Raw genomic sequence first — 10,278 nt, 5'->3', positions numbered from 1 at the left:
TGAATAACCGAAACATCTTCATTCTTAATTAAACATATAATATATCATAACCTCATATGGTAACTATCTAACAACAATTGGCTTAATCAGTGTAATTGTGTCCTTCAACTTCAATTCAAGAAAAGATCTTAATTGTACAATTGGTCACTCACAAGTTACGAACACATAGGCAATTAGGTACAAAAATAATCTTAGTTTTATCATGCACATATGCAGTATATCTGTATATGTAATTGTATATAAAAATGTAGAATTTGGAGCTCAATCTCTACTTAGGGGCGTACTCTCAAAGTCCCAGGTAAGGATTACTTACCTTTTCTCTTCATTCTCAAAGTTGTTATAAGCTTACTAAATTGGGTCTAATTAACCAGTGTAAGATTCTAACCCAATAGGACAAATCTTCTAATCACTAATAAACATATCATAGAATAATATCAGGAGAGCTCTAGTATCTTCCATGATCTTCCATGCAATATCATGAGCATCAACTATTTTCCTTATTCTTATTATGGTATCAAGAGCAGGTTTATAATTTTTATAAACACGAATCTTGTTCTTTCACCCGTTGTTCACCGCGGTGATAACTATGGCGAGTGGGCTCGTTCTATTCTCAACGCTTTCAAAGCCAACAACAAACTCGGGTTACTTGACGGTACTATATCCCGTCTGTCTGAATCTTCTGTGGAATTTCCTTTGTGGGCACCCGTTAATTCCATGCTCTCGGCATGGCTTCAAAATACCCTTGACTCTTCAATTCGTTCCAATATTCCTTTAACCGATAATGTTAAGGACATGTGGGATGATCTTCAACAGCGTTTCTCAATTGGAAACGGTCCTCGTATTAATGAACTTCGTCACCTACTCATGCTACTATGGTCGTCTTTGCAAACTATGGGAGGAACTTCAAGGCTATTTGACTCCTCCTTGCTCCTGCCCTTGTGATTGTGGCTAAAAAGCTTTGCTAGCTAAAGAACGTGAAGATGAACGAACCCATCAGTTTCTCATAGGACTGGACTCTACACAATTTTCTCACGTTCAATCAAATATGCTTATGCAAGACCCTCTACCTTCTTTAAATGTTGTGTTTTCTAAGGCCATCACAGAAGAAAGAAACCTTGCTCTCGTTCGTTTGACTGAAAGCAAACCAGAAGCGGTTGGGTTTGCTGCCCAAGGACCTTCACGTTCCCATTCTTCTTTGAGCTTATTGGCTATCCGGAATGGTGGTACGCTGAAAATAGGGCTGCAGCAAGGGGACGTGAAAACACCACAACAGGACGTGGTTCTCAATCTGGACGAGGTGGTAAGTCTGCTGGAAACCGTACCAATCAGTCACAAATGCAGTAAATAATACTCATCCGGGTAATTCTTCTTCTACTCTTATTGATGGTGATGGCACTGGTCTTTCTATCTCCACTGAACAATGGCAGCATTTGTTAAAATTATTTAATGACATGGCAAATAATTCATCTGTCACCAAAACCGAAGGTATGCAATATTTCAATCACTGGATAATTGATTCTGGTTGCTCACATCATATGACTGGGAATAGTAGTTTGTTTGTTACTCTTAATCCTATCTCACCTTCTCCTGTTGGTTTACCTAACGGAACACAAGCTATGGCCAATCAAGCAGGCACTGTTATTTTAAGTGATACTCTAAAATTGCATCATGTCTTATATGTTCCGGACTTAACTTGTAATTTAAATTCTGTGTCACAATAACTTCAAACGTCATTTTATAATATTACATTCACTAATAAGCTATGTGTAATACATGACCGCAATTCGAAGACCCTGATTGGAGCGGGTGAACAATGTGATGGGGTATATTGGTTTAAGTCCATTCAAAATATTCATGCTCATCTAACTACTGTGTTGACTACATTACAACTTTGGCATCAACGACTTAGACATCCCTCTTACAAAGTTCTATCCTTTCTTCCTGTCTTTTCTAATAATTTGAATTTTTCCAGTTTTCACAAGCCTTCTTGCTCGTGTGATATTTGTTTGCGTGCTCATCAGACTCTTTAGTTCTCCTTTTCCAATAAGTGATAATAAAGCAAATGGTTTGTTTGACTTAATTCATTGTGATATTTGGGGTGCTTATACTACACCATCTAGTTGTGGTGCATACTATTTTCTTACAATTGTCGATGATTTTTCCCGTGCTGTTTGGGTATACTTAATGTCGGCCAAAAGTCAAGTTAAGAAAATAATTGCAGATTTTTATAGTATGGTTCTTACTCAATTTAATAAACATATAAAAATTTTGAGAAGTGACAATGGCCTAGAGTTTACCTCTTTTCTATACTTCTAAAGGAATTATACATGAAACATCCTGTGTTGACACCCCACAACAAAATGGTCGTGTTGAGCGTAAACAACAACACATTCTTAATGTTGCCCGTGCCTTACGATTTCAAGCAAATTTACCTATAGCCTTTTGGGGGAATGTGTTACCACTGCCGCCTACTTGATAAATCGTACTCCTACACCTATTCTTCAAAATAAATCACCTTATGAAATTCTGTTTCACAAATCTCCAAATTTTTCTATTATTCGTATTTTTGGCTGTCTTTGTTATGCAAATCATAGACCTTGTATCAACGATAAATTTGGACCTCGTTCCTGTAAATGTATTTTTGTGGGATATCCTTTTGGCAAAAAGGGTTGGCGTTTATATGATTTGGAAACACACGAGTACTTTATATCACGGGATGTTATTTTGTATGAAAATATCTTTCCATTTGCTCAGCCAAGTGCCCCACCACCTTCAAATACTTCAACACTCTCTTCCACTACACCTCTAATATTTGAAGATCCTAATCCAGTCCAACCAGTTCAGCCCACAAACAATACTCCTCTTACTGATTCATCCTCATCCCATTCTTCTTCACTCACCGAGCCCACAAACACATCCACACCAAAAATACATTCTCCTGATATTAATCCCATCACAACCAACCCCACCGTCACTACAATAGACTTCATTGAAATCGAAACAAATTCGGTTCCCTCTTCTAATGATCAATTGTCCACAACTCCTTCATTGGGCAAAGGAAAACGAGTCAAACAAAAATCACGTCGACTTGAAGGATATATTACCAACACCATTCAAATTGTTTCTAAACCCATCGCATACTCCATTTCCCCATCGCATGCTTCATCCTCTCCGTCTTCACGATCCTCAGGTACTCCATTTCCCATAGCTTCTTATGTGAATTGTAATAAGTTTTCTACTCGTCATAGAAATTTTTTGGCAGCTATAACTACAGGTCATGAACCAACATCTTTTTCTGAAGCAAATAAGCATCCTAAATGGCGTAAGGCCATGCAAATGGAACTTGATGCTCTTACACGGAATAAGATATGGACACTTGAATCTCTTCCTTCGGGTAAGACACCATTGGGTTGCAAATGGATCTACAAAATAAAATACAAGGATGATGGTTCCATTGAATGGGATAAAGCCCGTTTGGTAGTTTTTGGAAATAGACAAGTTGCTGGTGTCGACTTCAACGAAACATTTGCTCCCGTAGCCAAGATGGTTACTGTTCGTCTTTTATTAGCAGTTGCTTCAGCCCGAAACTAGGAACTCCATCAAATGGACGTCCACAATGCCTTCCTTCATGGTGACCTTGAGGAGGAAGTTTACATGAAGCCTCCTCCGGGACTACTCTCTGCTTCCACAAACCAGGTGTGTCGTCTTCGTAAGTCCCTCTATGGTCTTCGGCAGGCACCATGGCAATGGTTCTCAAAATTATCCACGACTCTCAAACAATTTGGGTTCAAGCAATCATATGCAGATTACTCATTGTTTTCATACATTAAAGGCAATGTCTCACTTCATGTACTTGTATATGTAGATGATCTTATTATTACAGGTTCATCGCATGATTTTATTGTGACTTTCAAGAAATATCTTAGCACATGTTTCTTTATGAAAGACCTCGGAAAATTAAAGTATTTTCTTGGTCTTGAAATAGCACATGGACCAGAAGGGTTGTTCATCAATCAACGGAAATATACACTAGACATCATCAGTGAAGCTGGACTTCTAGGGGCCGAACTAGCGAGTACACCTATGGAGCAAAATCACAACCTTGCTTGGAGAAAAATACCGTCGACTAATCGGCCGTTAAATATACCTCACTATTACACGTCCCAACTTGTGTTATTCAGTACATGTGTTGGCACAATTCATGGGAGCACCTCATACAGATCACTGGCAGGCTGCATTACGAGTTCTTCGTTACTTAAAAGGCTGTCCTGGCCAAGGTATTCTCCTTCGTCGAAATTGTCCCCTGCAATTATATTGGTTTTGTGATAGTGATTGGGCTGGCTGCCGTTTGACTCGCCGGTCTCTTAGTGGGTATGTTGTTCTTCTTGGCTCCTCTCCTATCTCTTGGAAAACCAAGAAGCAGCCAACAGTATCACGCTCCTCTGCAGAAGTCGAGTACCGCTCCATGGCCACGATTACTTGTGAACTAAAATGGATATAGTCATTGCTTTCATGTCTTGGCATTTTCCATGTCCAGCCAATTCATTTTGTTCTGTGACAGTCAAGCAGCCCTATACATTGCTGCTAATCCGGTATTTCATGAAAGAACTAAAAACATCGAAATGGACTGTCATCTGGTTCGTGATGAAGTTCTAAAAGGCACCATTCGAACTTCGCATATTCGTACGGCCTAGAAATTGGCGGACATTCTCACAAAAGTTCTAGGTGTAGCTCAATTCCATCATCTTCTATGCAAGTTTGGAATTCAGGACCTTCATTCACCAACTTGAGGGGGAGTATCAGGATAGCTCTAGTATCTTCCATGCAATATCTTATGCGTAAATGCAGTGCGTGATCATAGGAATTAAGCTAGAATATTCTGTATATATTGTTAGTGACTTTATGCTTATTTTTAGGAGTGTTTTTAGGTTGCTCTATCTTTATTTAGCCTACATCAATTTGTATATAAAAGCTATTCCTCTTCTTACGGAAAAATACAGAAATACATCAACTATTTTCCTTATTCTTATTAAATAACAAAGAAACACAACGATTTCCTAGGATTAAAAAATAATAATTTAATCGGAGTTGTAAATCAAATTCACCTAATGCAAAGAAAACCAAGATTGTGAATACATTCATCTTAGGGTGCTTTCCCTCCATTTTTCAGATATGTATGAATATCTAAGTAAAAGTTTCACTTTTGTATACTATATTTTGAATACTTGTAGTTGTAGTTTTAGTAGAGATAGATGCCCTATTTATACAAGTACTTGTTCTCCTTCTACTAAATATCAATATGATTAAGTTTATATTGCACCTCCATTATCGTTGTCATCACCATTATTGTTGCTGTTGAATAGAACTTGCACCTCCATTATTGTTAAGTTTCTCTGTTAGAAATTGTAGGTCTCTATATCTCTATATATGTACAATAATCATTTAAATGTGAATGATAATATTTATTCTATAATATAACGTTGTTAATTACGTTTCAAATGGAATGTCCATGCTAGTCGTGTTATTATATACTAGCATTGTTCACTTTCATACCATTAAGCATATATATGTATAAAACAACCTTATATGACAATCAATTTTGATTGTCAACCCTCACAATAAAGTTGTTAATCATGGAATGTAAACAATCAATTTTATTTTTTATTCTCCTTAATTTTTGAGCATCTCAACTCATAATATACGTACGAACAACCTTATATGACAATTTACATTTTCATTTCAAAACACCTCCATTAATCCTAAATTCCTTACTACATGGTCAAATTTGGCCTTCGATCAATTGAATTTTATATTACACCAATATATTTATTGTTATTTAAAGTAAGCAGAAACACCTTGATCAAACCTCACCTTTCATAGTTTTTTTGGTCTAGTAGCGAGTTAAACACTTTGAAAGTGAAGGGGAAGAGTAAGACTTAAGAGATTCCTAGTTCTTCTCACTCTCAAAGTATTCTTAATAGGAATTGAATCCCCTAACCTCATAGTTGAAAGATGCAACGTTTCTCACTAGACTAAGCTTAGCTTGGTTTATATTGCACTTATAATTACCCACAAGGTGTAATACCAGTATTCGTTAAAGTGATATTTGGTAAATATCTATTATAATTGTACTATACTACTACTAATGTTTGACCCTTTTAGAGGGAACAATAGTAAAATAAAGGACATTAGAAAAATGAAGTTTTTCAAGACTTGAAATTATAATATGATGGTGATGCTAAGCTTCCCAATGCCAGTCCTATTAATGATCCTGTGCGGCAAAAATAAAAAGAAAGCGGGGTTACTCCACCAACACCGAAGCAATGTGCTTTGGCCGCCAAAAAGGAGTCGTCATTGCCCCTTCCATCGATGCAGATCGTATGATCAGGACCCTTATTTGGGTATTATGGTTCCACATGGTCTCAAAAGAGGCGCAAAATTAGAGCTCTGAATTTGCAAGGGTGGACTTTCTATGCCCTTTGTCACTTCACCAAAGAATTCTACTAACAAATGTTACTCGGATGTCTCACTGGTAGCTCATTTGGGTTTTCTTGGTAGCTCCTCTGCGGGTCTTAAGGCTATTTCTGGGAATAAAAGGAAGGTTGGGGAGTGTAGTAGCTCTTCTTCTCAAAAAATACTCAAGGTTTCGGACCTTGGGTTTTCTTCAAAATTGGAGAATAATCAGTCCACTTCTCCTATTGTGTCTTCGGCTTTCTCAGGTTCTTTTGGTTCGGCGGCTGGCCATGTACAGCTACCCAAGGTTTTGTGAAGATTACGTCTTGGAATTGTCGGGGACTAAATGACCAATCTTCTCCTAAACTACCCTATGTGTTTTGGTTAATACACTCTTTTGTTCCTAACTTTTTGTTTCTTTGTGAAACAAAAGTTTTAGTCTCAGTTGTGACTAGCTTACTGAGTAGTTCTAGTCCTACCTCGATTTTTGGGCTGATTAGTAAGGTAGTAGCAGGGTTTAGCGGTTTTTGGGTTTGGTTCGGAAGATGTTTCTTGTGTTTTTTTTTGTTGTTCAAACGTTGTACTTTGTAATATAAAAGTATCTAATGACATAAGTAGGGTGTGTGATGTTTGTTTATGGTGCTCCTGTTGTGGAAGATATACCTCAAGTTTGGGGTTTGATTTTAGATTTACTTGCTTTCGCTCCTAATTGTTTGATTATTAGTGATATTAATCAAATAAAGCATCACTATGATAGGTTGGGTGGTTCGAGTGTAATTAAGGGTTGGGATTCCTTTATTGATTTTAGATTAAAATCCAGTTTACTTTCCACTCCTTTCAAAGGCCCTCCCTACACTTAGACAAATAATTGGGAGGTAGACCAACTTATTTTACAACGGCTAGATCGCTCCTATATGACCTTTGATTGGTTTCATAACTATCCAGATAGTCGTTTACTCAATCAGTAGATCCTTGTTTCTGATCATGCTACTATTTTGTTTGATGACTCACCCTTCCAGCATACGTCAAACCGTCCTTATCAATTGGACAATTGGTGCCTCAACTATACACAAATACATGACATTGTTCGTCACACATGGCAAAGGCATACTATTGGCTCACTAATCTTTACCCTTTCGAAAAATTTGGCATGTAAAGGCACTAATTCAGAAGTGGTGTCTTAACAATAAGAAATTTTGGGGCGTGGATTGGAAAAATATCTCAAAGGAGCTTTCCACAGAAGGTGAGTCAATTCAATCCGTTCCTGATGCGACTCAGTATATGTCTAATATTGTTACATCGAAGGAGAGTACTTTACTACAACTTCAATTCCGGAGACAATGTTGTAAGAAAAATTGGATACACAAAGGTGATTTCCTTTCAAATATACTGTTCTCTGAAGTCAAAAGTCGACTAAAGAAGAATGAGATTACTTCTTTACTTGATGACCAAGGTGTTCTTTAGCATGGTCAGACGAACGTTCGATGTATTGTTGTGAAATCACTTAAACGGACCTTTAAGAGTGATGTTATGCCTCCTTATGATCCGGAAATTGATATTGTCTTGCGTGAATTAGATCTTCCACAGTTCACTACTTCTCAACTCAAAAATTTGGAACGACCTTTTTCGGCTACGGAAATCAGGGACGTCGGACACCTTTAAATCGCAGTGTGGTCTTCACCAAGGTGACTCACTCTCACCGTAGCTCTTCCTTTTCTACATGGATATTTTCTCGCGGATGTTACATTTAGGCCAAGATTTGAAGTTGTTTCAAGGAATCAAGCTTTCAAGAAGTAGTCTTATTATTTCCCATCTCTTCTTCACTGATGATACTCTTATCTTCTTCCGTGCTTCATCTAGTGCGTGTTCTAACATTGTCCAAATTATACAACGGTTTACTAAGATTTTGGGAGAATAACTCAACCTTTCAAAGTCTCTGATTAAGTTTAGCCCGAATATTAGTACTATAGTTCAGGAGGACTTCAAATTGATCTTTCGGATGAAACAAGTTTAGGTCTTCGATCATCTGGGTGCTCCTATCGACTTCGTCGGCAAAAAGAAGGATCACTTCCAATTCATCATTGACAAAATTATAGGAAGGATTAATTGCCTAAATACTATCAAGCTGTCTCAATCGCAGAAGTTAATCGTTATTAACTATATTCTTGTAGCTATGGCATCTCATATCCTTTACTGCTATGAGCTTTCGCTATTAGTGACTAGGAAAACTGATTCTTTACTTATGCGCTTTTTCTGGGCGCATTCTTATTCTAAAGGTAAACGTTGGGTTAATAAGGATACTATGCATCTTCCTCATGGCATGGGCAGGTTGGGAATGCGATGCTTGCCCCTCCTTAAATAAGGCGTTACTAATGAAACAGGTTTGGAGGTTTGTAACAAATCTGCAACTGCTTGTTTCGAAAGTTTTCCCTAAGTGCACTACCTTTCTTTCCAAAAACTCTGACACTAGGTCCAGATTCTCGGGTCGTTATTCTTATGGCCTTCGTGGTTTACTTAAGGTGGATACTCTTTTACAACAGGGTTGTAATTGGAAAATAGGTAATGGCCGCTCTACTCTAGCCGGCTCGACTAAATGGGTTAATGGTAGCATCCCTGAGTTTAAACCAGGAATCTTACTACACAATCCAGGGAATTGTACAGTCAGTTATTTTATCCATCCGCAGACCAATGGTTTGTGCATGTGGATGCGTAGACGATCCTTGCTATGGAGTTTCTAGATACTACACAGGAAGACTTACGTTACTAGTCTAGTACCCCTTCGGGGAAGTACTCGGTGAAAACAGGTTATGCAATGCTTCACCAACAACTTCCTGGAGCTCTCGCAGCTTCAAGTATAGGCTATTTTTGGAAAACTCTTTGGTCTCTACAGTTACAACCCGAATGGAAGTTGTTTTTATGGAAATTGCTTCGTCATGCTCTTGTAGTTAAGGTAGAGCTTCATCATAGAGGTGTTCCGGTTCAAGATGTGTGTAGACACCTATTTTTGGCCTCTTGTCCCAACAGGAAGTGCGATGATGTTACAAAAACTCGTTCTTCATGCTAGATCAAAGTTGAAGTGTTTATGGACTCTGAAATGCATTATGAAGTAAGTTAAAACCCGTATTTGAGACCAAATTATCTTAGAGCCTAGTCCGATTAATAATTAGGCCTAAAACGTGCTCATACATGTTTAATCTTGATTAATAATGGACCTAAATGTGTCATATGCAATGATTGGATCAAATGCATCTTACATTGTTAAAAACCGAGCCAACCAGAATATTTAACCACCCAATATCCATTCAAGGCCTATACATATGGATAGCTCTTTCAAAGAGCTTTCCAACAGTATATTATAAGCCCAATTTCGAGTTAATAAATAAAGAATTTATCAACAAAATACTAAACTGGGCCCTAAAACCGACACCCTTTCACACAAACGGCCATATCTTTTGATCCATAACATATTTTTACCTAATTCTAACGGAATTGGAAAGTAGACATTCAGATATTTCTAATGATATCTTATTTGCCTTAAATCAACTTTGCAATCAAAAGTTATGGAAGTTTTAAAAACGCGTTTTCGAATAAGGCAAACCGCACCGCGCGCAAGTTTTAGAGTTGCGCTCGGCACTCCAGCGCAATTCTAAGAGCTGCGCGAGCCACCTGACGCCGCGACTCTAAAACCCTAAACCTAGATTCCTACGCTTATAAATAGGGATCTTCGTTATCTCTAATGACAACTGAAAATTCAGAATTAAAAACCCTAAACTCTGAAATCCCTAATCTCTCATACTCTCTTGCTATCATACTACTTTTCCCCTA

General features: G+C 37.8%; 1 pseudogene; it reads left to right on the top strand.

The window, feature by feature from the left end:
* Window positions 1–477: 477 nt before the first annotated feature.
* On the top strand, window positions 478–4,569 carry LOC110737552 (annotated as a pseudogene).
* Window positions 4,570–10,278: the final 5,709 nt, after the last annotated feature.

Source organism: Chenopodium quinoa, unplaced genomic scaffold (genome assembly GCF_001683475.1).
Source record: "Chenopodium quinoa cultivar QQ74 unplaced genomic scaffold, ASM168347v1, whole genome shotgun sequence".
Classification (NCBI taxonomy): Eukaryota; Viridiplantae; Streptophyta; class Magnoliopsida; order Caryophyllales; family Amaranthaceae; genus Chenopodium; species Chenopodium quinoa.
Note: the sequence above shows the minus strand (reverse complement) of the source record. Positions and strands in the feature narration are given on the sequence as shown.